Below are 27813 nucleotides of genomic sequence, written 5' to 3'. Positions count from 1 at the left end.
TAACCACTACATTAGCATAGCAGTTGACACCAGAACTATTTTCAAATTGAAAACCAACAACATCTTCAACAGAATCCATTTTCTTTCTGCTTATAATTTTGGGTTCATCGACTTTTCGTCTTTTTGCTACAACCTCCCTACTACTGGTCACATTTCTTCGTTTCCGGCCTACCACACGTTTCTCAAACAAAGGATATTGAGGCAAATGTGGCGCATACTCTCTTCTTAACCTATTGTATTCCTTAACACAATCTAGATCCGCACAAATGTTTGTGACATCACACTCAATCAAGTACAATCCCGATAAAGTTCTGACTCGTGACAATGCCACATATGCCAAACCCTCCTTGAACACAGAACTGCCAATGTTCACCAATGCACTGTCTACACTTAAACCTTGCGATTTATGGATTGTCACCGCATATGCCAAGCAAACAGGAAACTGCTTACGGCGAACATATAAGTCTTTTACAAGCAAAAACCTAGCAGAGCAATGACCAATTAGCTGTACTTCCTCAATGCCATCAAATTTAATTTTTAAAAATTCAATTCCATCTCTATTTCTGTATTTCTCAAAATCAACAACATTACCCATTGATCCATTTACCAGACCTCTTTCAACATGTAAATTCCTTCTCAAAATGATACGGCAATTTAAGCACACTTTTCAAAACCAGCAGTGTTAGATATAGTCTTCTCTAATTTATCCAATTTAGATTTCAAATTCTCAGACAAAATAATTGTTGCTCCCATATGTTCTATTCTGTCAATAGCTTCCAGTTTCACAATCTCTTGGTTTTCTAAATTCAACATTTTGTTGTTGAAGATGGCACATTCTGCAAGAGTTGGCATCAAACATATTCCAGATTTCTTCTCAGTAATTTTCCGAAAAATGTTCTCTGGCAGAACGTCTTCTTCTGGATACAAATTTGACAGTAATCGTGCATGTAAAGCTTCTTTCCCATGCTCGGTCACTTTTCCGATTCTAACTTCTTGTAGAATATTCTTGTAATCTTCATCCTTCGCTTGACGCATATTTTCACGCAGTTCAGCATAATTGAAGTTTAACCATATATTAACGTTGCCAATGCTCCCTAGGCACTTCCTGGTGTCTTCATGTGTAAGTAGTTTAAACACTGGTTGTCCTTTCACTGGTGTCAGCTGCAGAAGATCACCGAAAACAATGATGTGTTTGCCACCAAATAACACATCATACTCTGTTTTAAGAACTTCTTGCATTCTCAAATGCACAAAGGCAAGCATGACATTGGAAACCATGCTTACTTCGTCAATGATAAGAAGTTTCATTTTCCTCAAGACTCTTGAAACTTCACAACAAGCATCTCCAGATAACTTGTGGTATTGTAATTTGTTATCATGCTCCACTGGCAGCATCAGTAGACGATGCAAAGTAATACCTTTAATGTTATGTGCTGCCAGTCCAGTTGGAGCGGTGACAACACAAGACAGCGATGACTCAGTCCTTTTCTGCAAATAACATGAAATTGCTTTAATGAGGAAACTTTTTCCAGTTCCTGCTTCTCCACTCACGTACAGTCGGACAGGCTTCAACGACGTACATGAGCACTCTTTCTTCTCATGACTTAATCCATGATCAATTTGGTTGGTAACTTCGTCATATATTTTCCTCTGCTCAACGTTGAGTTGTCTTTCCAAATCTTCTAAGTTAACCGCATCCTCCTGAGCATGTGCCATGGCTCTTTCCACTTCAATCATGGCAGTGGCAGCTTCATTTTCGATAACTGGTCCTCCTAGTGGATCCTGACTCAATGAAACAGAACTCTGACTGTCCTGAGAACTGTTTCTAGCAATCTCGGCTGCAATTGTTGCTTCCTGCTCGATTTCCGCATTCAACATTTCTAGATATTTTGGAAAAACAGGACATTCTATGGTCTCCTTGGCTGCATTGAAAGAGTCTTCGTAACAGAGGAAATCTCCAAGCAGTTCCTCTTCTGCACGCCAAGGCTTGAAAAGTTGCAAAAGAGCTAAATAGAAAAACTCTTTTCTTTCAGGAGATTCGCCACTCAATTTTCGATGATTTACCAATTGGCATTTTCTTTGCTTGACCAGACATCCCTCACTTCCAATTACAGCATACACTCCTTTATCAATATCTTCTTTGTTGTTCCTCTTGAATATGTAATTTTGTAGAACCTCATACAGACAAACATTCTCGAGGTGACTGCTTCTATTTGGATAATATGTATCCAACATGTTGGTCTTCAAAATATCTGTACTGTTTGGCTCCTTTTCCACCAAATACTCAATTTCCCGTACAGGTTTCAGAACTCGATTACGCGTTGCAGGAAGACCAAGACTCGCCCAAATGATACTCCTAGATTTGGCATAGAGACTTGCTGAAGATAACCGGTCAGAACATTCGAAAGCTCCGATTTCTCGATGCGACAACATCTTCAGACTGAAACTGTACAACTTCTTACTGAGGCTCTTTTCATGGGAAATGTCCTCCCACATATCCTTCAATTCTGTCTTTTCTTTTTTTGTGATGTAAGATGTCACATACCGAGCCACAGCCATACAGTTATCAGCCACAAACTGTATATCCATGTTAGCATTCCACATGGACAAAATCACTGGGTTGTAGTCGTTGATGTACTTGGACTCTTCGTTTCTTTTCAAATTGTATGTATTTTTGGGTGATTTCCTCATCACATTATGTCGTAGCGAAGACATCAAACTGTTCACTCTTCCTTTAGAAATCACCGGTCGTGGAAAGCTGAAACGACATTTTGTGTAGAACTTGTCCTTGTTTCTGAATTTACGACGACAATACTTTCCACAACGATGGCTTTGAAAGCGTAAAACTTGTTCTCTTAGGCTTTTGTCTTCCTTTGTCTTTGGAACAGCACATGTAGAATACTGTTCTATGAAACTCATCACTAAGTCATCCGGATCTGTTCCAAATGTGGGTGCATCTTTGATCCATAGCAGCATATGTATATGAGGAGCACCTCTTGCTTGATACTCCTTTCTCCAGAAGAAATCCAACACCTCTCCAAGAGGTGGATTTTTCTTGTTCATGATGAAAGACATCATAGCTTCAAATCTATGATTGAAGTACCTGCATACATTCACTGGATCCAAAGAGCACAGTTCTCCGGGTGTCTTGAATTCGATATTTTCAATGTTTCCATTTGCCTCTCGTAGAAATTCAAGTAAGTCTTCCCAGCCATACTCGGCACAGCTGAGAGTGAGGAACCATGTGGGAGTTCCTAAGTTCCTCAGCATACATTTTAAATCACCATGACGACGGTACCAGTACTCATTAGTACCACGCTGACATGCCATGAGATTAATCAGGTGAGAATCCAAAATACTGTCTTGCACATTGACTTTATCCATAAAGTCCCTTGCCGAGATATTTTGCATCTGTACACCACTTTTCAAGATGTGGTTCACTGCATATGACACTCCAGACAGATCACTTTCAAACAGTAGATGGAACAAATAGGGAATGCATTGACGAAACCTAGGATCTTCTGCAGACAATCGTAAAGTCCGGTATTCAGAAGCAGGAATTTGATCAGGTCGCTCATCATATCTTCCTCCTTGACCTGTTGGAAATAGCTGTGGGAAACACCGAGCTTCCAAACTTTCCTCCCAAACACTAATGGGACTCCCTTTGGCTTGTTTCATTTGAAACAACTCAATAGCATTCCCCATGACTTCCTTGGAATGCAAAGGATGAACACTATAATGTTCATATATTTATTCATTTTTAGAGGCTTCTACTATCTCAATTTGTCCAGCACACAAATCGCTGTCCTCTTCTTCACTTACTTCCTCTTCTGCAACACATACATTCTTGTAGTACTCATTGTTTTTCATCAAATACAATGTTGCCTTTTTGACTTTCCTAACATCCACTAAATCTTGCCAGATTTTCTTACTCTTTGTCGGAACCCCATTAACTAAGATAACCAGAGGTTCCTCTTCCACTTTCTCTACTCCAATTGTATTAATGTTTTTCTTCAAATCTAGAGGCATATAAACAACTCTTCCCTTTAATCCTCTCTGTAAATCTGATGGAGGCAATTTCCCTGTCTTTGGCTCCATTCGTACAATAGCCTGAAAGGGATGGACACTTTGAATCAAAATAGATTCATAAGTATTTAAATCCTTCAATTCAGAAGGAATGTCAACCAATTCCAGATTATTATGAACCGCTCTAGCAGGCATCCGGTTTTGATTTAATTTGTTACAACAATAAGTACACACACGTTGATCCGATCCCAAATCAAAACAATTTTCTACCATCAAGTATGTTGCAAAATCCTTCCATTCACTATTATTTTCCCTTTCACTTTTTGCATATAAATCCACTAACTTAGTCTGATTCTTATAGTAAGTGCGTCGACAACACACACAAGTGAAATTAGGCCTCTCACTTGATTTTACCTGAAACGTGGCAATTTCCTTCTGAAAATTATCTGTACTGGAAACCTGTACACTCTCTTCCACATTACCTTCTTCTTCTGGGTCAATTTCAACATTCTCCTCTTTACTTGCAAAGTAACAAAACTCAATTTCTTCACAAATATTCTTCACATCTACATCAGAACCATGCAAAAGAGCACTGCTTAATTGTTTAAGCTTAATTGCTGGACTCTTAGCAAAATACAACATTCTCACTAATTTCCTCACATTATTATGATGGACTGCTAGCATCCTGAAATGATGAAAAACACTCTGGCATACTCTCCTGGAAAGACAAGCCAGTGAATGACCATGCAAACCTGTCACTTCTCTCACTCTGCATGGATCTAATTCCTGCAACAACTTCATTTTCTGTTTGAAACTTTTCTTATTAAATGTCCGTACAAAATCACAAAGCAAATTGATGGAATCCTGTCGCACACTGCAAATACTACTACACTTCCAGGTGTACACTGGACCCTTAGCACGTCTCCCTAAAACTTTATCACCTAACACCTCTTCTGCCTCTGTTGACACAAGTTTTTCTTTTTCAACCGGACAACCATCTTTCACCTCATATGCTCGACCACTGGTGTCAACTGCATGCACCAAATCATTATCCTGAAAATAACTCTCCTCATTAAAAAATGCCTCACAACTTGAACTATGCATCCATTCTCCAGAAAAAAACGTCACAAAAATTACTACGATTAACTGTTCTCTTCCATCTACTATTTGATTTGAAATCATAAATTGCCTTGCTTAGTTTCCTAATTCTATTGATTATCAAAATAAATAACTTTTGCTTAATTTCGAAAGCCTGATCAATAATTTTCTCTACATTTTTTTTTTCTCTTATAAAAAGCCACTTTCTGTTGACCTTTCTTAATATTTTTTAACAAATTGCCAATTATCCTGTTGCGGAACATTCGTCTACGAATGTCCCTAAACAGATTTTTCCTTCTACTACCATGCACAGAGTTATCTCCTGCTCTAGCAGTAACATTTTTGAGTGGCCTTTCCTTCCCATTTAAATTGGCTCTCTTCTTCTGGACTAAAACATGTTCTGTAGTGATACTTTTTCGTCTGCAAATGTTTCTTAAAAAAGATTTTGTTGTCTTACCCGGAGTTTTTCTGGTGACTTGACAAGTTTTTATTGTAGAGGACTGCTGCAAAGGTTTACCAAGGTGGGGTGTAAGTTGCTTTGCTTCTTTTCTTTTTCTTTGCCTTGAGGGCATTTTTGAATTTTTCAAAAGATCTTCAGTTAAATCTGTGGTAAATATTTTTTAAAAAAGGTATTAACCACTATTACCAAACAGTAAATCAATAACAGTTGTCAAAAAATGAACACACTAGTTGTCAATTCTACATACAATCATTTTTAGTGCATTGACAAATTTAAAACTCACAAATAGTAGCAAAGAAATGGAATGCTTCTACATTTGACCTGTGCTCGTTTATATGTGAATCTGAACTAATTTTATTAGCATATTTCACTATTTTATTAAAGACACTTCACACAAGCTATTTTTGAAGTTGTATTTAATTTTAAATAAAACGGTTAACATGGTTACTTTTCATTTCCAGTAACTTTTAAAAATAAGTCTTTATAGTTCCATAGGCTCGAGCAGGTCAGCTTCCCACCCTATGTCATACAATTCTGACAAATCGGCATCCTCATCATATTCTTCATCATCCACAGGATATAAATCATCCAAGGGATCTACTTCCACTGACGTTTCAATGACAAGTTCAATGATAAGATCAAGATCAACAGATTGCTCATTATCACTCATGGTTGATGTTGTCGTTATCTTTAAAGAAAGAGAACAACAATGAGATGTTGCAGAGTAAGACACAAATCTCAGAGACTATAATAGTAAAATTGTTTAACAAGAGTAACATTTTGCAGATATTATTTAGCCATGTCCAGCGATGCTGAGGAGGTGAGGCCTATGTCCAAGTTTTCAGTGAACAGGACTCATCTCTTCTTAACCTTGGATAAGCCTCACCGACTCTGTGTCCCCTGCTCATAGTTAAATGTAAAGGGGCAGATTTATGTTAACTGGCGCATCCCCAGGTATGCACTAGTTAACGTGCGCCGCTGCTCTGCCACCCATGGTGTGCCGCATTTATAATGCGGAGCACCATGGGGCAAAAACAGCACAGATGCGTCACGCATCTGTACCGCAAAAGCAGCGCATTGCAGAAATCACGTCGCAAGCGCGACATGACTACTGCAATGCACAGTGGCAAGCCACACATTGCATGGTGCAGCACTCCTTATGCCTGTTTCAAACAGGCGTAAGGATTTGATTCAGCAATGCCATAAAGCTGACTCAGTGAAATCTTGTAAATTTCACTGTGTTAGTTTTACAGGGCTTTCATGCAAGTGAACGCCCACCCTGCAACAAAACCCCCGCATGAAACCTGACGCAGGTTTCATGTGGCACAGGACTTTACAGCGTAACGCATCTGCCTAGATGCAGCAAGTTGTAAATATGTCGTAACATAGCGCATCTTTTGCGCCGCCGCTGCATCACAAAAGTGACGCAACGGCGGCGCAAAAGAGGCACACGGCCATCATAAATCTGCCCCTAACATTTTAAATGATTGGTTCAGGATGCAGATAAGGTGTGGCCTATTCAGAGGTTTGTTTGAGGTGAGGCCTACTCAGGGTTGCAGATGAAATTTAGGCTTGTTGAAGAGTACAGAGGAGATAATACATGTGCAGGCCTACCAATGAAGTGAGTCATGTCCACTGCACTCTTGAACAAAGGCCAGACCTCCTCTGTCTCCCTGGACAGGCCTAAACCTCATCTGCACAATGTGATTCGTAATGTTAGGAAACACAGGTGATGTAATTGAAAAACATGCAATTTCTTTTGCTCATTTCACAATCACATCACCTGTGTTTCCTTTGCTTAGGTATCTCATTGTGCAGATATAGTCTAGCATATCAAAGAGTACGCAGAAGATGAGCACTGTAAGCAACAACTTTGACACTTACAGAAGCCTCAGCTTCTCCATGCCCCCTACACAGTCCTAAATATATAAATTTTAAGCTGACGGTATCTTGTTGCAGATGAAGTGAGGCCTATCTTGCAACATGGTGCATCTTTTGCACCGCCGCTGCATCACAAAAGTGACGCAACGGCGGCGCAAAAGAGGCGCACGGCCATCATGAATCTGCCCCTAACATTTTAAATGATTGGTTCAGAATGCCGATAAGGTATGGCCTATTCAGAGGTTTGTTTGAGGTGAGGCCTACTCAGGGTTGCAGATGAAATTTAGGCTTGTTGAAGAGAACAGAGGAGATAATACATGTGCAGGCCTACCAACGAAGTGAGTCATGTCCACTGCACTCTTGAACAAAGGCCAGACCTCCTCTGTCTCCCTGGACAGGCCTAAACCTCATCTGCACAATGTGATTCGTAATGTTAGGAAACACAGGTGATATAATTGAAAAACGTGCAAATATTTTTGCTCATTTCACAATCACATCACCTGTATTTCCTCAGCTTAGGTATCTCATTGTGCAGATGTAGTCTAGCATATCAAAGAGTACGCAGAAGATGAGCACTGTATGCAACAACTTTGACACTTACAGAAGCCTCAGCTTCTCCATGCCCCCTACACAGTCCTAAATATATACATTTTAAGCAGACGGTATCTTGTTGCAGATGAAGTGAGGCCTATCTTGCAATATTGTGCATCTTTTGCACCGCCGCTGCGTCACAAAAGTGATGCAACGGCGGCGCAAAAGAGGCGCACGGCCATCATAAATCTGCCCCTAACATTTTAAATGATTGGTTCAGAATGCCGATAAGGTATGGCCTATTTAGAGGTTTGTTTGAGGTAAGGCCTAATCAGGATTGCAGATGAAATTTAGGCTTGTTGAAGAGTACAGAGGAGATAATACATGTGCAGGCCTACCAACGAAGTGAGTCATGTCCACTGCACTTTCGAACAAAGGCCAGACCTCCTCTGTCTCCCTGGACAGGCCTAAACCTCATCTGCACAATGTGATTCGTAATGTTAGGAAACACAGGTGATGTAATTGAAAAACGTGCAATTTTTTTTGCTCATTTCACAATCACATCACCTGTGTTTCCTTTGCTTAGGTATCTCATTGTGCAGATGTAGTCTAGCATATCAAAGAGTACGCAGAAGATGAGCACTGTATGCAACAACTTTGACACTTACAGAAGCCTCAGCTTCTCCATGCCCCCTACACAGTCCTAAATATATACATTTTAAGCTGACGGTATCTTGTTGCAGATGAAGTGAGGCCTATCTTGCAACATGGTGCATCTTTTGCACCGCCGCTGTGTCACAAAAGTGACGCAACGGCGGCGCAAAAGAGGCGCACGGCCATCATAAATGTGCCCCTAACATTTTAAATGATTGGTTCAGAATGCCGATAAGGTATGGCCTATTCAGAGGTTTGTTTGAGGTGAGGCCTACTCAGGGTTGCAGATGAAATGTAGGCTTGTTGAAGAGAACAGAGGAGATACTACATGTGCAGGCCTACCAACGAAGTGAGTCATGTCCACTGCACTCTTGAACAAAGGCCAGCCCTCCTCTGTCACCCTGGACAGGCCTAAACCTCATCTGCACAATGTGATTCGTAATGTTAGGAAACACGGGTGATGTAATTGAAAAACGTGCAATTTTTTTTGCTCATTTCACAATCACATCACCTGTATTTCCTCAGATTAGGTATCTCATTGTGCAGATGTAGTCTAGCATATCAAAGAGTACGCAGAAGATGAGCACTGTATGAAACAACTTTGACACTTACAGAAGCCTCAGCTTCTCCATGCCCCCTACACAGTCCTAAATATATACATTTTAAGCTGACGGTATCTTGTTGCAGATGAAGTGAGGCCTATCTTGCAACATGGTGCATCTTTTACACCGCCGCGGCGTCACAAAAGTGACGCAACGGCGGCGCAAAAGAGGCGCACGGCCATCATAAATCTGCCCCTAACATTTTAAATGATTGGTTCAGAATGCCGATAAGGTATGGCCTATTCAGAGGTTTGTTTGAGGTAAGGCCTACTCAGGATTGCAGATGAAATTTAGGCTTGTTGAAGAGAACAGAGGAGATAATACATTTGCAGGCCTACCAACGAAGTGAGTCATGTCCACTGCACTCTTGAACAAAGGCCAGCCCTCCTCTGTCGCCCTGGACAGGCCTAAACCTCATCTGCACAATGTGATTCGTAATGTTAGGAAACAGGTGATGTAATTGAAAAACGTGCAATTTTTTTTGCTCATTTCACAATCACATCACCTGTATTTCCTCAGATTAGGTATCTCATTGTGCAGATGTAGTCTAGCATATCAAAGAGTACGCAGAAGATGAGCACTGTATGCAACAACTTTGACACTTACAGAAGCCTCAGCTTCTCCATGCCCCCTACACAGTCCTAAATATATACATTTTAAGCTGACGGTATCTTGTTGCAGATGAAGTGAGGCCTATCTTGCAACATGGTGCATCTTTTGCACCGCCGCGGCGTCACAAAAGTGACGCAACGGCGGCGCAAAAGAGGCGCACGGCCATCATAAATCTGCCCCTAACATTTTAAATGATTGGTTCAGAATGCCGATAAGGTATGGCCTATTCAGAGGTTTGTTTGAGGTGAGGCCTACTCAGGGTTGCAGATGAAATTTAGGCTTGTTGAAGAGAACAGAGGAGATAATACATGTGCAGGCCTACCAACAAAGTGAGTCATGTCCACTGCTCTCTTGAACAAAGGCCAGACCTCCTCTGTCTCCCTGGACAGGCCTAAACCTCATCTGCACAATGTGATTCGTAATGTTAGGAAACACAGGTGATATAATTGAAAAACGTGCAAATATTTTTGCTCATTTCACAATCACATCACCTGTATTTCCTCAGCTTAGGTATCTCATTGTGCAGATGTAGTCTAGCATGTCCAAGAGTACGCAGAAGATGAGGACTGTATGCAACAGAGCAATGTACATTACTCACCTCCCTTGATATTTATTTAAAGAAGCAGACACATTTTTGTCATTGTCATAAATGTAAAAACCATTCCTTTTCTTTATGAACAATTTTCATGTCATAATTTGAAAACACAGCACAACTCCTATGTACAAGTACACCCTGTCAGTACTTAAATTTGCCAAGCACACATGCAGGCGTATTTACAAGAGCCTTGCACCACGGAGAAATGACTTAAATTTACCAAGCACTCATGAGGGCTTATTTACAAGGACCTTGCACCACCTTTAAAGTCACTTTTAACGTGGGGAAAATAACGTGAATGTGGCTCATAAGCTTTGTAAATTTGCCCCCATGTTGACTATGAAACTCTTGCAGAACATATTGTGAAACCTTAATGACTTCAAGAAACGTGTTTTTAAACCGACAAACAAGGAAAATATTCTCCCATATTCATGGTGGAAAGTGAAATATTTATTTAAAGAAGCAGACACCATTTTGACCTTCTCATAAATGTAAAAAGCATTTTTTTTTTTTTAAACGATTTTCTGGTCATAATTTGAAAACACAACACAGCTCCTATGTACAAGCACACCCTGTCAGTACTTAAATTTGCCAAGCACACATGGGGGCGTATTTACAAGGACCTTGCACCACGGGGAAATGACTTAAATTTGCAAAGCACTCATGAGGGCGTATTTACAAGGACCTTGCACCACCTTTAAAGTCACTTTTAACATGGGGAAAATAAGGTGAACGTGGCTCAAAGGCCTTGTAAATATGGCCCATGCTGACTATGAAACTCTATCAGTACATATCAAGTAACCTAAATGATTTCAAGAAACGTTCTTAAACACATCAAGTAACCAAATTATTCACCCAGATTCATGGTGAAGTGACTTAAAATGCCCTAACAGACATGGGGGCGTATTTACTAGGCCCTTGCACCACTTTTGCGTCACTATTAACATGGGGAAAATGACGTGAAAGTGACTCAAAGGCCTTGTAAATATGCCCCAAGCAGGCTATGAAACTCTAGCAGTACATATCAAGAAACCTCAATGATTTCAAGAAACGTTCCTAAACACATCAAGTAAGCAAATTATTCACCCAGATTCATGGTGAAGTGACTTAAAATGCCCTAACACACATGAGGGCATATTTTACAAGGCCCTTGCACCACTTTTGCGTCACTTTTAACATAGGGAAAATAACATGAAAATGGCTCAAACATGAGAGTGTATTTACAAGGCCCTTTCATCACTTTAGCGTCACCTTTAACATGGGGAAAATAATGTGAAAGTGGCTCAAAGTCCTTCTAAATATGCCCCATGCTGGCTATGAAACTCTAGCAGCACATATCAAGAAACCTAATTGACTTCAAGAAACGTTTTTAAACACATTAAGTAAGCAAATTATTCACCCAGATTCATGGGGAAGTGACTTAAAATGCCCTAACACACATCAAAGCGTATTTTAAGGCCCTTGCACCACTTTTGCGTCACTTTTAACATGGCTATGAAACTCAAAGAAACAAAATCTATTTGTAAAACACTTGACACAAAGCAACATTTTAAATACACAACTTTCTTCATAATTTTCTCCCTAAAGCATACTATTCTCTATCTAAATTAAATGAATCTTTTCTCACCTTAGCAAATACTTTTTGGGTTTCAAAACAGTCTCAGACACACACCAATTTTTCTTTAGCAGAGCAAAGGGTATGCACTCCAGAGGCTGCAACCAAAAAAGGCACAGAAATGCTGTAATTCATCACACATATCTCTCATGTCACCCAATCAAAACTCTTCCCTCACTTTTTTCAAATCAACACCCTTCCCCCCTCTGCCCTTTCTGCCTTTTTTCCATAGCAACCACCTCCTGAAAGACCTCTCATGTTTACAAGTTCACACAACAATGTTTCAATTGAACTCTGAACTCTCAGTACACCTGCATATCCAGTGCAATCTTTCATAAAATGATTTTTTCTTGACCACTCAAATTACATCTTTCAAAGAACTCATCCATGCACCCTAACTTTCTGTGTTCAGCAATCAAAATCCACCAATCACTGCTACTGAATCATTAGCACTGAAACTCCACAGTTTTTTTCATTACAAACTCCTACTGTTTCAACTGCCATTTCATTCCCACACTTCATCTGACTGCAGCAGAACCTCCTCTCACCATGTTTTCTGTCTGGATTGTTGGACATAGTTACATCCACTGGGCTCAAAGGTATGCTGATAACAGAAATTTACACAACCTCAATTTACAAAATGTGGAAATCAACTGGATTGGCCACAGAGGATTAAGATGTCACCAATTGATACCATTGGTGAAAACCTTTTTGCATTTGCCAAACCCTGACCTGTTAATTGTGCACTGTGGAGGAAATGACTTGGGCATTTTGACTGGGGTAGGTCTGGAAATGCTTTTAAAGGACACCTTTGAGCAATTGATGGCACTTTTTCCTCAAACTGCCTTGGTTTATTCAAATATATGCCAAAGACAGAAATGGAGGTGGTCCAACCAATTTTGTCCACAAATTGAGAAATCGAGGAAGCATGTAAATAAGTCTGTTTCAGCTTACATGAGAGACCATGGAATGGGCTCCATCTACAACAATAACTTGCGTTACTACATGCAAGATATCTACAGAGGAGATGGAGTTCACTTCCCAGATGAGGGGAACAGAATTTTCATCCTGAATTTAAGACTATGTATTGGTACCTACTTATAAGTACCTAGAACTTACACAGAACCCAAAAGCTCTTTTCAGAGCTACCTTAACTATGATTACTCTTCTAAAATTTCAAATGTACCTTTTTTCACTAATTTTCACTTTTGTTCACTTCCCGGTTCGCTACCCGGTTCGCGTACCGGCAGCTAACCTCGCGAAAAATTCACATTTTTTTTTCTTTTTCGACATATATGAGCCTCCTCAGCCACCCTTAGAAAACCTAGGGGGTCAGGATACGTCTCCCGTGCCCCCTTATACCCTTTCCCAACATTCTTTATCCTCCATCTTGTGTCTAAATTCATCCGAAACACAAGATGGCGGACTCCCGTTACGCTATGGGTTAGCTTCCCAGTCCGCGAACCGGGGCGCGCAACGGCAAACGCAGTTAAAAAAAAGGTGGGAAGTTAATTTACGAAGAAAGCACTGCAGACACTTTCACCAAATTTGAAATAGTTCCTAATGCATACCAGTCCCTACCATTTCCCCAAATTTTAATGAATTCCATCGAGCCATTCAGGCTCTAGCCCTGTCTAAATATCCTTAGGTAAATTACATGACAAAAACACATTGGAAAGAGTTGACATTTTCAACCAATGATAACATAACTTTCAAGTTGTATTTTTATGTGCTGTCATTTGATTGGTTTGGTACATGAATATATATGAAAAATAAGAGGGAATGACAGCCATTTTGACTGGAACTCCCTGAGGCACATTTAAAGAGCATTTCCTGGCAAAACACTTTTGTAAAGGTGAGTTAATAGTTTCTATGAGGAGATATGTTGTGCACCTAAAGTTAATTTTATAAAAACGTTTTCTGTTAGTTATTTACTGTCCCTCAGTTATAGTTATAGATTGACTTAGGCTTCTCTGTTGTAGTCATGGTTTGAGTTAGACATGGTTTGAGTTAGAGTTTCTAAGGGGAAATATGTTGTGCACCTAAAGTTATTTTTATTAAAACGTTTTCTGTTAGTTATTTACTGTCCCTCAGTTATAGTTATGGATTGACTTAGGCTTCTCTGTTGTAGTCATGGTTTGAGTTAGAGTTCATCACATGCTGTACTTTATATTTCTACTTCCTGCCTTGTACCATACACTGTCCAAACATAAATTCACTGTTAAAAACTCAGAACTATGTTGTACACGTTAATTAAAAAATAAAAATATAGACGTTTCTAGCTTAAACTCTATTTCTCTCTCTCTTTTTATGCTACCTTAACAGCAATTATGGATAAAGAAGCTCAGGAAGCCAAACTTCAATCAGAAATTCAACAGGACATTGATGATTTTTATAATGAGGCTGTGGACAAACAACTTTTAGAATTCATGGACAATTTTGATAAAAAAGAGACAATTCATGAAAATAAAGATGAAGAAATTCCAGATTAACTTTTACTCGAAATTTCCAACAATTTTTAAATTTAACATAAATAAAATGTTATTTATAAATTAAAAATTGTTTGCGACATTATTTTTTTTTCCAAATATAAGATATAATAGTAGAGTAATTATTTAAAAAAGTCAGACTAATGGTTAAAGATTCAACATTTTAATATTACTATGTGCTCAGGGAGTGCTCAAAGGATCTGTTTCTGCTTTCCTGACAGACAATGTTATGGATTCCATATTAGAACATGCAAGACATCTACAGAGGAGACGGTGTACACTGAATTTTAGACTCTTCATTGGTAACTACATGTTGGTACTTTCATCACCCACACAACACAACAGCTCTATTCAGAGCTACCCTACCTCAAAGCACTCTAAATATATTATTTTACTGTTTCCCTTGGTTTTCCCCTTGTTACGCTATCCGGAACGCTACCCGGTACGCGAACCGGACGCTAACCGCGCGCAAATTTGAAAAAAATGTGGGTTTTTTTTCGCATATATGGGCCTCCTCAGCCACCCTCAGAAAACCTAGGGGGGTCAGGATACGTCTCCCGTGCCCCCTTATACCCATTTCCCACATTGTTTTTCCTCCATCTTGTGATTAAATTTGACCGAAACACAAGATGGCGGACTCCCGTTACGCTACCGGTTTTTATTTTTTGCCCCGTGGGACCCTTTAATAGCCCCCTCATCAATCCTAGGGGGTCAGGAGTGGTCTACCTTGCCCCCTTTCATTAATGTCCCCCTTCGTTTTTCTTCACCTCTTGTCTCTCGATCCTACCGAGAGACAAGATGGCGGCCGCTCCGGACTGTTTAGAATGTTGACAGACACCGGAGAGCCAATCAGCTTCGCTTCGCGAAGTTCTGTTACGCGTCAGGTACGCGAACCGGGGCGCTAACCGGAGCGCTGTTACAGATATATATATATTTTTGAACGTTAATTTATCAAAATCCACTGGAGCACATATATTGAGACCTAGCAAAGGCACATCGGGCAAACAATATCTACAATTTTGCCAAGTTTCGTGGAAATCCATTCAGCCGTTCGAGCTAAAAGTGAGTCCAACCACCCAATGGAAAATTGCATGGGAAAAACGCGTTTTGGGACCCCCCTTTTTTCTCGACCCCCCCTTGACGAAACCCCCCCAAATTTTCAGGGGCTGCTCAGAAACAAAATGTTCCATTTTCCTGAAAGTTTCAGCCAATTCCTTCCTCAAACGCCAAAGTTATTCGACATAGAATTTTCAAAAATCCCATAGGAAAAAAATCCTAACTATATATACCTACTGGCGGTCGCCAGTAGGTATATATAGTTAGGATTTTTTCCCTATGGGATTTTTGAAAATTCTATGTCTAATAACTTTGGCGTTTGTGGACGGAATTGGCTGAAATTTTCAGGAAAATGGCACATTTTGTTTCTGAGCAGCCCTTGAAAATTTGGGGGGGGTTCGTCAAGGGGGGGCCGAGAAAAAAGGGGGGTCCCAAAACGTGTTTTTAACATTGAGTTTTCCATAGGGCGGTTGGCCTCACTTTTAGCCCGAACGGCTGAATGGATTTGCACGAAACTTGGCAAAATTGTAGGGACTGGTAGCCCGATGTGCCTTTTGTAGGTCTCAATATATGTGCTTCAGTGGATTTTGAGAAATTAAAGTTCAAAAAAAGATATATATCTGTAACAGCGGACCGGGCAGCGCTCCAGTTCGCGTACTTTTCGCGCAACGGAGCTTTGTGAAGCGAAGCTGATTGGTTCTCCGGCGTCTGTAAACATTCCAAACAGTCCGTAGCGGCCGCCATCTTGTCTCTCTGTAGGATCGAGAGACAAGAGGAGGCCAAAGCGAAGGGGCAAATGACCATAAGGGGGCATAGTAGATTCTCGCTGACCCCCTAGGTTTGATGTGGAGGTTTTAAAAGGGCCCCGCGGGGCAAAAAAAAAAAAAAAATAATAATAATCGAACGGCTGAATGGATTTGCACGAAACTTGGTAAAATATTAGGGACTGGTAGCCCGATGTGCCTTTGCTAGGTCTCAATATATGTGCTCCAGTGGATTTTGAGAAATTAACGTTCAAAAAAAGATATATATCTGTAACAGCGCTCCGCTTCGCGTACTTTTCGCGTTACAGAGCTTTGCGAAGCTGATTGGTTCTCCGGCGTCTGTCAACATTACAAACAGTCCGTAGCGGCCGCCATCTTGTCTCTCGGTAGGATCGAGAGACAAGAGGAGGCCAAAGCGAAGGGGCAAATGACCATAAGGGGGCATAGTAGATCCTTCCTGACCTCTTAGGTTTGATGTACCATTTTGCCAAGTTTGGTGTAATTCCGTTCAGCCATTCAGGCTGTAGACGTATGTAAATGTCCTATGGAAAATTGCATGGGGAAAACACATTTGAAAGTGTTGAAATTTAGAACCAATTAAAATGTTACTTTGGTTTTGTATTTGTGTGTGATGAAAGTTAATTGGTTATGTATATATCTCAAATGAGAGGAAACCACAGCCATTTTGTGATACTACTGTCTGAGGTACATTTGTGAGTAATTTTTGGTGGTGAATTTCTGGTGTTTGATTTACACAGTACTAACACTTCTCCTACTTTTAAAAAGGTGAGTTGTTAATTTGTAAGGGGAACTATGTTGTACACTTGAAGATAATTTGAAAAATGTTTTCTGTTATTTATTTGCAGTCCTTTTGTTATACTAAATACTTGATAAAGTTAGTTTTATATTATGTATTACTAAAAACGATAAATGAAAGTGATTATTTTTTTCTGCAATTTACAGCAAGCAATTTCAAAATAAAATGGCTCACAATGAAGAGACCGTGGCAATTTCTTTTGCATTGTCCACTACATTGATTGAAATTGAGAGCACCAATAATGAAATATTGTCACAAGGAGGAGATGACTTGTATGATTTCATTAGATTGATTGAAATTGACAGCACCAATAATGAAATATTGTCACAAGGAGGAGATGACTTGAATGATTCCACTACATTGATTGAAATTGAGAGCACCAATAATGAAATATTGTCACGAGGAGATGACTTGAATGATTCCACTACATTGATTGAAATTGACAGCACCAATAATGAAATATTGTCACAAGGAGGAGATGACTTGAATGATTCCACTACATTGATTGAAATTGACAGCACCAATAATGAAATATTGTCACAAGGAGGAGATGACTTGAATGATTTTTTTGATCAATCTGTTGATGGCGAATTTATCGAATGTTTGGAGACCATAGAGTTACAAGAATCATCATTGCAGACTTTTAATGAGGAGATTCCAGATGAGATGATTGAAGAGGAAATTGCTGATGAGGACATGTTACTAGTTCTTTCAAATTTAGAAAATTCTGAAGAATAAATTTATATTTAGAAATCAAAAATTGTTTGAGACATTATTCATTTTTATTTTTAATTTATGAGGTTGTAGCGAAGTGATTGTAGTATAAAATGAGACTTATAGTATAGAGTGCAACATTTTTATGTTACATGGTAAGTTTACTCATATTTACTTCCCTTCTCCCACTATATTATCTCCAATGTGTATTTGACATCTCTTCTTCATCTCCGGTCTCCTTTCTCTCACTGTGTGTCTCTGATGCATCTTATCGCTGCTATTTTGTGTAATTACAGAAGAGAGTAAAATAAAATAGTTTGGAACGTGAAAAGGGGGCAAAGTAGAGTACCCCTCACCCCCTAGGCCTTCTCAGGCGGTCCCAAAAGGATCAGTTTCTGCTTTCCTGAGAGATTATGGTATGAGTTCCATATACCATAATAATTTGCATTACAACATGCAAGATATATATCTCCTATTACCAACTTTTGGAGATATTCGCGCTAAGCGCGAATATCTCCAAAAAGTAACACCTGCCCTGAGCAGTTCTTAGCCATGTTATCCAATGGGAGGTGGATAACATGGCTAAGAGCATTAGCTCGGTAATGCATGAATATCGCTGACTTTTTAGCGATATTCATGCATTGCGGCCGTTTTTTATCGCATTTGCGATAAACCTTGATAATAGCAAGGTTTATCTTCGATAATTTCTGACGATGCTTAGCGGTAAAAAATTCGTTGGTAAGCATCGTTAGCGATAAATATCGCTTAACTTTGGTAATATGCACCAACGTCTGTTAACGTTCGATTCGAAGGAAATGAGGAAGTGTTGAAAAACATTGTTTGCGCCATCTTGCCTTTTTTGAAATGCCACACTTTTGTCGTGCACAGCAGCCATTTTAGATGCCTTGACCAGACCCACTCTCTGCACGCTGTCGATTCGTAGCATGGCTCCCCACCCTCGCAAGCATCTTCCCCAGGCACTGGTCACCCCCGCTCTCTGTGTTATGCATGGGCAATAAACCTCCCCCCATCTGCGCTGCTCTTCCCTGAGAATCACACTCTGTGCCCGCCCGACACCTCCCTTTCGCCCTATTCACTACCGCACCCTCTGACACTCCTCTTCCTCTGTGTCCGATTGTCCAGGCTATCAGCTAGCCCTGCAGATGTAGTTTATGGCTCCAGCTGTAAAGAATCACCCCTCTTCAAAGGAGTTATAGTAGATCAAGGCCCACACCCGATGAGATCCGTCACACCACACGTGTTCCTACTATCTGAAAACCATCCTGTATTGTGATTGGGGAGGGGACCGAGCCTGAAGCGGAAGATTCTATGAATGACTCTTTGTACATCAAAGTTTTTACAATTATGTGTCACATTAAAAATATATAGCACTCCAACAAAGTAGTAGGATTATAAAACTTTAATAACATATAAATATATACAACAAAACAAAAACAGTAAAAACATTTAAACAACGAAGAGACCGTGGCAATTTCTTTTGAATTCCTGATGAGGACATGTTACTAGTTCTTTCAAATTATGAAAATTCAGAAGATGTTGCCTGGGGGTGGGTCGTCAGTAGCAGTCTGTTGTGCGAATAGTTCCAAGGCAGCAGAACGCGCTGAAATCTAGATGACACGAAAGTGATGTCTAGTAAGTTGCCGCCCAGCAAATAACGGCGTGGGGCGCCACGGGGTGAGTGAGTCCAGTAGGCACCACAGCTATTCTTACCGGCATTGCAGAATTACTGCTGGGGACAATGCCTGTGCTGTAGCAGGGTCACAGCAGAAACAAAAAGGATTCTGTTGAAGATGTTGTTGGTTTTCAATTTGAAAACAGTTCTGGTGTCAACTGCTATGGTAATGTAGTGGTTAATGTTTTGTTTTCTCTAGAAAATGTAAAAGAGGGGGAGGCAGTCCAAAGTTCCGTTAAAAGGGCAAAGGAAAGGATCGGTGGTTTGAACTATCACTTCAAAAGGGGAGGGGGTGCAACAATTTTTCCTACCGGGTCACACTGTGCTTTCACCGGAACTGAGGTCTGCAGGATTCTAGTAATTCAAAGTGAGGCTGGCGCCAGCATGGGAGCGCCGACGTCCCGCGGATACAGTTTCGTCACTCCACGGGCGATCATGGCAGTCATTCCCCATCGGGGGTCGGAGACTCCCGCGGCTCCTGTAGAATCTTCAAGGTCGTGGAGGACTACGGTGGTGGAGTCAACCAGTGACCGGGCCATTTCTTCATGCTGGGCCCGCTCTTGCCAGGTCGATCGCCATTTTGAGAGTTCGGCAGCTACCGGCGATCGCGGGGTCACATGAGCGGACGGGCTCCACCCTGCCGGGCGAGACGTTGCAGCATCGCCACAGTGGACGAACCCTTTTCGGGGCGCCTGGAGCGCTCAGGGTGCAGCTGGGAAGCCTTCACCTGAGGAGGCGGGAGAGGCCTGTTCGCACCGTCTCTCCCTCCAGTGCACCCCACGGCGCCCCGCTTGACATTTGTTATGGCCGGTGGCGATGAGGACGGGGGGGGGGGTCAGATGCATGTGCAAGACATCCCCCCCAGTGTTGTCAAAGCCATTTTTGAAGAAAGAAGTGGTGCCTGGCGTGTTGCCGCTGCTATTACGAAGGAGAAAAGAAAAAATGTCCCGTCCGTCTTTGGGCCGGGCTTCCGGTGGATGTCGACCGGACGCCCCTGGCTCTGGCCCCATGAACGGGTTCCTTGGTTTATCGGCTGCAGCCGGATCCCGTCGGCCTCGGCCCCCGACCGTTGGTGGCCGGACCGGAAGAGCATGTGGCGGGACTACCTGCAACTCTCAAGGGCCACCGCCCCCTGCAACTCTTCAGCGTTGTAAAGGCAATCCCCTGGCCGTGTCCCGCTGGCCTCGGCCTCTCCTCCGGCTACACCCTACGTTAGGATCTCCTGGCCAAGGCGTGGCAGCAGGACCCGCCTTATATGGGCTGCTCCCGGCTGGGCGTAGCCGCAACCCTGCCCCACCTTGGAAGTTTCCAGAGTGGGGGCGGATGTTCTACTGACTTGCATTTTCCCTAGTCTATCGATTTTTTTGGCGTGGCAGGCGGTGGGACAGCGAGGGGTGATTTGGTTTCTCTTACTGTTTTTCTGGTCTCTCACCACTGGCATATTTCTAACGTTTTCTTGTTTCTAGGACATTAATAGGTTTTATCATTACGTTATGTTATCGTTTCTTTGTTCGTTGTTTAATAAAAGTTCATGTTCATCAGTGGCCTACTGATTTTCGTTTTCCTATTCTTTTCTTTCCAGGTTGTTTCATGCTAAAGTTTCTGTTAACAGGATACAGTGATCACTTCGTTATTATTGCATATGTCCTTTTCACTAGGGGTGCTCTCTGGTCGGGCCAGATGACGTATCTCTAGTAAATGGTCCGGGTGAAACAGGTGCATCAATCAGTGGGGAGTAGATAGGCATGACAGATTACAACGGGGGAGAAAGGTCCGCATTACGTACCCTTTCACTATTTGCAAAGATTTTCCTACGTATATTTGCAAACAGGGAATACCTCCAAAAAGAACCAATTCCCAAACAGTCAATGTTTGGGGAAACAATCAATCAATGAGGAACGAAATAGGCATGACGTGTTAAAGGTTTGCGTTACCTACCCTTCACTATCTGCAAAGGGAGAGAGAATATTCCTATTCTTCCTCGTTTGCAGGCAGAGAAGATTCTTAAGAGAACCAACTTCGAACAATTCAATGGTCGATTCAAACAATCAACAAGGGGCACTGTGAACACAAATGAACGCCGCTTATGTACATACACATTGGTATTATCAACAGGTTGTTCCTAATGTTTCTATTTTAGGGAGGTCAAAAAGAGATCCCATTAGTGGCCTACTGATTTTGCTCGATTCCTTTTGTTTTTTTACACGATTTTTCGCTATCTGCAAAGACTAAACAGAGTATTGCGACTCTGTGCTTGTTTGTAAATAGAGAATGAACCAAAGAGAACAATCAATCAAATGGAGAGAGAAGCAGGCACGACGGATTACAACGGGGGCAAAGGCCTGCGTTAACTACCCTTCACTATCTGCAAAGAGAGAGTACTCCTAATAGAAATGAGGGGCAGCATTCAAAGCAGATCAGTGTGCATAAACACGAAAATGTTTTTACTTACCACGTACTTGACATTCGACAGCTTATGATATTTGCTATTAAAAAAACCATTGAAATTCACTGAAAAAACCATGGGTTATAGACCATATATAGTTAGGAATTAGCATTTACAAAACCTTGAAAATTCACTGAAAAAACCATAGGTTATAGACCATATATAGTTAGGAATTAGCATTTAAAAAACCTTATTTTACTCACACAAAACCATTGAAATTCCATATATAGTTAGTTGCACTAACTATATATCGCGCACCCGCAATCCACTGCTGATCATGTCACATATTACATCATTCATGACATGGTCAGTGACATCACTGATGACATCACTGATGACATCTCAAATGACATCACTGATGACATCACTGATGACGTCTCATTTGACATCATTCTTGTGCTAATACGATAAACCTCTTCAGACTCTAATATAACCTTAGATACACTCAGTGTATACAGACACTCACACACTGCCACTCATCCATGGAGTTACTCACACACCCAGTCAGTCATGCAAAGAAACAATCTCACCTCCATTTCTTCAACTATACAGTTATACACACCTTACTTATTGAAACATATACTAACACATATTTACTCTCTTATACAATCCCTGATACAAGTTCACAATGATCGATTCAACCACTCACTCATTCAGTGGCTCTCATGCACAGTTATTTATATATGCCAACTCTCACATGTACTGTGTTTTACATATGTACTTACTATGACATGTAGCATTGAGATATCCATTCACTCATCAATACACTCATGCACACAGTCAACTGCCCATGTAGCTGTTTCCACATGCACTCTTGAACTCATACACCTAGTGAATAAACTGCTCACACATCTATGCACAGAGTCACACAACTTCCAGCCACCCCCACACAAACTCAATCTCCCATAGAAATACTTGGGCAACCAATTAATAACACATTTAGCCTCTCGTATAGCTAATGATCAACACATGCAGCAGTTTACATCACAACAGACAATGATGCACAAATTAAGACAGTTTAGTCACTAACCCATGCATTCAGTGAGACACATTTAATCACTCACTCATACAGTCAGTCACGCACCTACTAAATCCTTCATCCAGACACTTATACATCCACTCATTCTTCAATATGTAAGACATATTTTAACTTTACAGAAACATACAGTCACTGGATGTTGTCATCAGTGATGTCATTTGAGATGTCATCAGTGATGTCATCAGTGATGTCACTGACCATGTCATGAATGATGTAATATGTGACATGATCAGCAGTGGATTGCGGGTGCGCGATATATAGTTAGTGCAACTAACTATATATGGAATTTCAATGGTTTTGTGTGAGTAAAATAAGGTTTTTTAAATGCTAATTCCTAACTATATATGGTCTATAACCTATGGTTTTTTCAGTGAATATATATATATATATATATATGTATTAACAAATCAATTTGTATGTTTTTTAACTTACATTAATTATTTATTTATTTTAAGGTTATTTAAGTATTTTAAGTATGTTTAAGTTAATTATATTTAATATTTCATTAATTTTTGATTAATTTAAAGCATTTTAAAAAATTCGATATTTTGACTAACTATAGTTTTTACATCGATATTTTTGATTCAATATTTTTGTACTTACCTGTTTGGAGATAGGAGGTCGATATTTTGGTATTCTATATTTTTACCTCGATATTTTGGTAGGTCGATCGAAAGTTGAGATGCAAGTTAAGCTGTTTCATGCTTTTATAGTGTAACATACAGAAGTAGATATTAGTGTATTAGGTTACCAGATGATATTTTCACTATGGTAGAAATGTTCATAATATTTTCATTGTTAGCAGCATGCATTATTGCTGTTTTAATAATATTCTGCATGTTTATTTTACATGTGCTAAGCAACAAGATGAGACTGCTGAAATAAAGCACTTTTTAGGATAAAGTGTCTTTCTCTTAGTGCAGTGCATGTGTGTGATATTATTATTGAAATTTAAAATCCGATCCTCTCATTTTTTGATTCAGCTATGCATCATCCATTTTCCCTGTTGTCCTACTTTCAGCCCCAGCTCTATCCTTGACACCGCACTTGCATAAACATTGGTAAAGAATCTAGATTAGTGTTTTGTAGGCTATGTATACATGTGGAGTCAGCGCAAAAGAACAGCTGGCATCTGCTCGGAGGTTTTCAGATAATTTTAAAGCCTCAAGTAAAGTTTACCCAGATAGCATATCTGGTTGGGCAGCCTTAAGATGCGACGACTGCACAATGCAGGAAGGCTGTCAATTCTTAACGTTACCTCATTTATGTGTTTTTCCCAAAGCTCTATTTACCTCTGGGTGCACTTGTTTGTGATCCTTTGCTATAAAAACCTTTGTAACCATCATTCAGTGTGCTTCCTCCTTGAGTATCTCTATGGTGCTTTCCGGATGAGGCCCCATTCATGAATGCTAATAAATTACCTTTGGTTTGTACTTCGCTCCAGTGTCGATTCCTCCTTCTTTGGTAAAGAACCCGTGGATGAACGGTGACCCTGCACCAGTGGGTTTTAAATAATCCGCTTCCACATTATAAAGAGTGAAATTAGGTTTTAATTACCACTGCAATCCGCACCCCTTTGTAAGGGAGTGTTAGTAACCTAGAATGCACGGACAGCACATCAGCTATGTATTGATTGGGATTGTATGGGACTACTATAACCAGTTCTTTCACATTCAAGCGTTGGAGCACTGAACTAAGTTCCGGCACCCCTGGGTGTAAAAGCAAACCTTCCAGCAGCTAAGCCAGAGTCTTAGGTTGCGCAGCACTGTCTCATGGTTAATTGTGGGTACAGTGGGTCCAGTGCATGCCTATAAGTCGATGTTAGTGTTAGTTGTGGGAGGATCCTAGCATTAGCATAGTACACTCCCCATACATACCTCAGCCCTCACAGTCCAAGTTAAATGTGACTAAATATTTTCTCATCTTGAAAATGGCCTGACACATGGCATTTTCTGCCTGTTTGCAGTAAGGCAAAAACAAACTCCTGCAAAAGAGGGATAGAGGAACCCCTGGGAACTTTTACCCTATTGATTAGGTTCTGCCCTGAAGTCAGTTCCCCCTCCCACTAGCAAGTGGCAGTCGTATAAGTGGAATCTCCAGGCACCCACTTCAGAAAACTCTCTGGACCTGCAGAAGAGCAGAAGAGGACTTGACCTGCTGTCTGTAGCTACATTCCCCGAGGACCTATGGGCCTTAGAAGTGTAGTCCTGTGGCTGGTTGGGACAGAAAAGATAAAATGGCTGATTTAGTGTTTGACAGCGATGTTTCTTCTCAACTGCAATGGACCGTCTTCTCTGCTAAACAGAAGGTCCACTTAGCTGATTTGTAGTCGGGCCGACCTTAAGTATGTCAACAACGGAGACTACTTTGTATCTATGGCTGACATAGTCCTCCGATAACTCAACAACTGTCAGGGGCTTGGCCATTTGACCGCCTGCCAGATTTAGAGTGGGCGATCAAATACGCAGTTTTTACTCTTTCTTACCCCTGAGAAAAACTTTAAATGACCCCGACTTTATGGATAAAACTCAAATGGTGTGGGAATCATTCGTTTTTATTAATGTAAAAGCAAAATCCTGTTTTGAAAATTTTGTTTTTGAAAAACAAAAAAATAAAAGTTTGATGGATGGTGCCATCATTTTGATTGGGAAAAGATCATTTACTACTCAGTCATTACCACAAATTGCCTTTAGATCAATGACTTTACAATGCATATGTCTACCACACAAGTCTTTTCCATGCATGCTTATACCACACATATGTCTTTGCCATGCTTGACTTTACCACACATGCCTTTAACTTGCATAAAGGTAAGTAGAAGTAAGTATAGATAGGTTTATGTTAATATTTTCCAAGTTCGATTTTTAATAAATGACTTTTATGTTTAATACAATTAAATAAATAACAATGCATATTACCATAACATTTGTACACCAAAGATTTATGGAGCATGATGTAGGGGACGGATCACTGACATAATATAGAATGACAAAATATAGACTTACCAAAATATAGTCACCAAAATATAGAATGACAAAATATCGAATTCCTATCTACAAACAGGTAAGTACAAAAATATCGAATCCAAAGTATAGTCTGTAAAAAATATAGTCTGTCAAAATATCGAATTTTTTTAAATGTCTTAAAGTAATTTAAAATTAATGAAATAATAAATATAATTAACTAAAACATACTTAAAAATACTCAAATAACCTTTAAATTAAGATACAATTAATTTAAGTTATTAATAAAAAATTTACAATATTTTACCGTAGGATAGCAGGAGGGTAACATTTAATATTACCACTCCAGTGAGTGCAACAGTAGGGAAAGCGTTGGATAGCGTAGGGGTAAAAAATACTATTCCCACTCCAGTGAGTGCAACAGTAGGGAAAGCGTTGGATAGCGTAGGGGTAGAAAATACTATTCCCACTCCAGAGAGTGCAACAGTAGGGAAAGCTTTGGATAGCGTAGGGGTAAAAATTACTATTCCCACTTCAGAGAGTGCAACAGTAGGGAAAGCGTTGGATAGCGTAGGGGTAAAAATTACTATTCCCACTCCAGTGAGTGCAACAGTAGGGAAAGCGTTGGATAGCATAAGGGTAAAAATTACTGGTCCCACTACAGAGAGTGCAACAGTAGGGAAAGCGTTGGATAGTGAGAGGGTAAAAATTACTATTCCAACTCCAGAGAGTGCAACAGTAGGGAAAGCGTTGGATAGCGTAGGGGTAAAAATTACTATTCCCACTCCAGAGAGTGCAACAGTAGGGAAAGCGTTGGATATTGGATGGGTAAAAATTACTATTCCCACTCCAGATAGTGCAACAGTAGGGAAAGCGTTGGATAGTGTAGGGGTAAAAATTACTATTCCCACTCCAGAGAGTGCAACAGTAGGGAAAGCGTTGGATAGCGTAGGGGTAAAAATTACTATTCCCACTCCAGAGAGTGCAACATTAGGGAAAGTGTTGGAAAGCGTAGGGGTAAAAAATACTATTCCCACTCCAGTGAGTGCAACAGTAGGGAAAGCGTTGGATAGCATAAGGGTAAAAATTACTATTCCCACTCCAGAGAGTGCAACAGTAGGGAAAGCGTTGGATAGCGGGAGGGTAAAAATTACTATTCCAACTCCAAAGAGTGCAACAGTAGGGAAAGCGTTGGATAGCGTAGGGGTAAAAATTTCTATTCCCACTCCAGAGAGTGCAACAGTAGGGAAAGTGTTGGATATTGGAAGGGTAAAAATTACTATTCCCACTCCAGAGAGTGCAACAGTAGGGAAAGCGTTGGATAGCGTAGGGATAAAAAATACTATTCCCACTTCAGAGAGTGCAACAGTAGGGAAAGCGTTGGATAGCGGGAGGGTGAAACGTACTATTCCCACTCCAGTGAGTTTAGCAGTAGGGAAAGTAATGATTTAATATATTATTAAAAATAAATTAAATATCAATTCCAATAAAACATTAATTGAAATTAATAACACATTAATATTATGTAATAATTAATTAGAAACACAACTACATATTAGTTATTAAAAATTAATAACCTATTCATAATTATTTAACAACTAATACATTTTCCATAACAAAAACTAATTAATAATAAAAATTCATACCAATTAAAAATTAACAGTACATTAATTATCAATACACAAAAAGTATTTTTAATATGTAATTAATTACAATTACATTACTTCTCACCCTATTCCCCTATAAACCCACATCCCA

The sequence above is a fragment of the Lissotriton helveticus genome, chromosome 1_1 (genome assembly GCF_964261635.1).
Source record: "Lissotriton helveticus chromosome 1_1, aLisHel1.1, whole genome shotgun sequence".
NCBI classification, from domain to species: domain Eukaryota; kingdom Metazoa; phylum Chordata; class Amphibia; order Caudata; family Salamandridae; genus Lissotriton; species Lissotriton helveticus.
Note: the sequence above shows the minus strand (reverse complement) of the source record.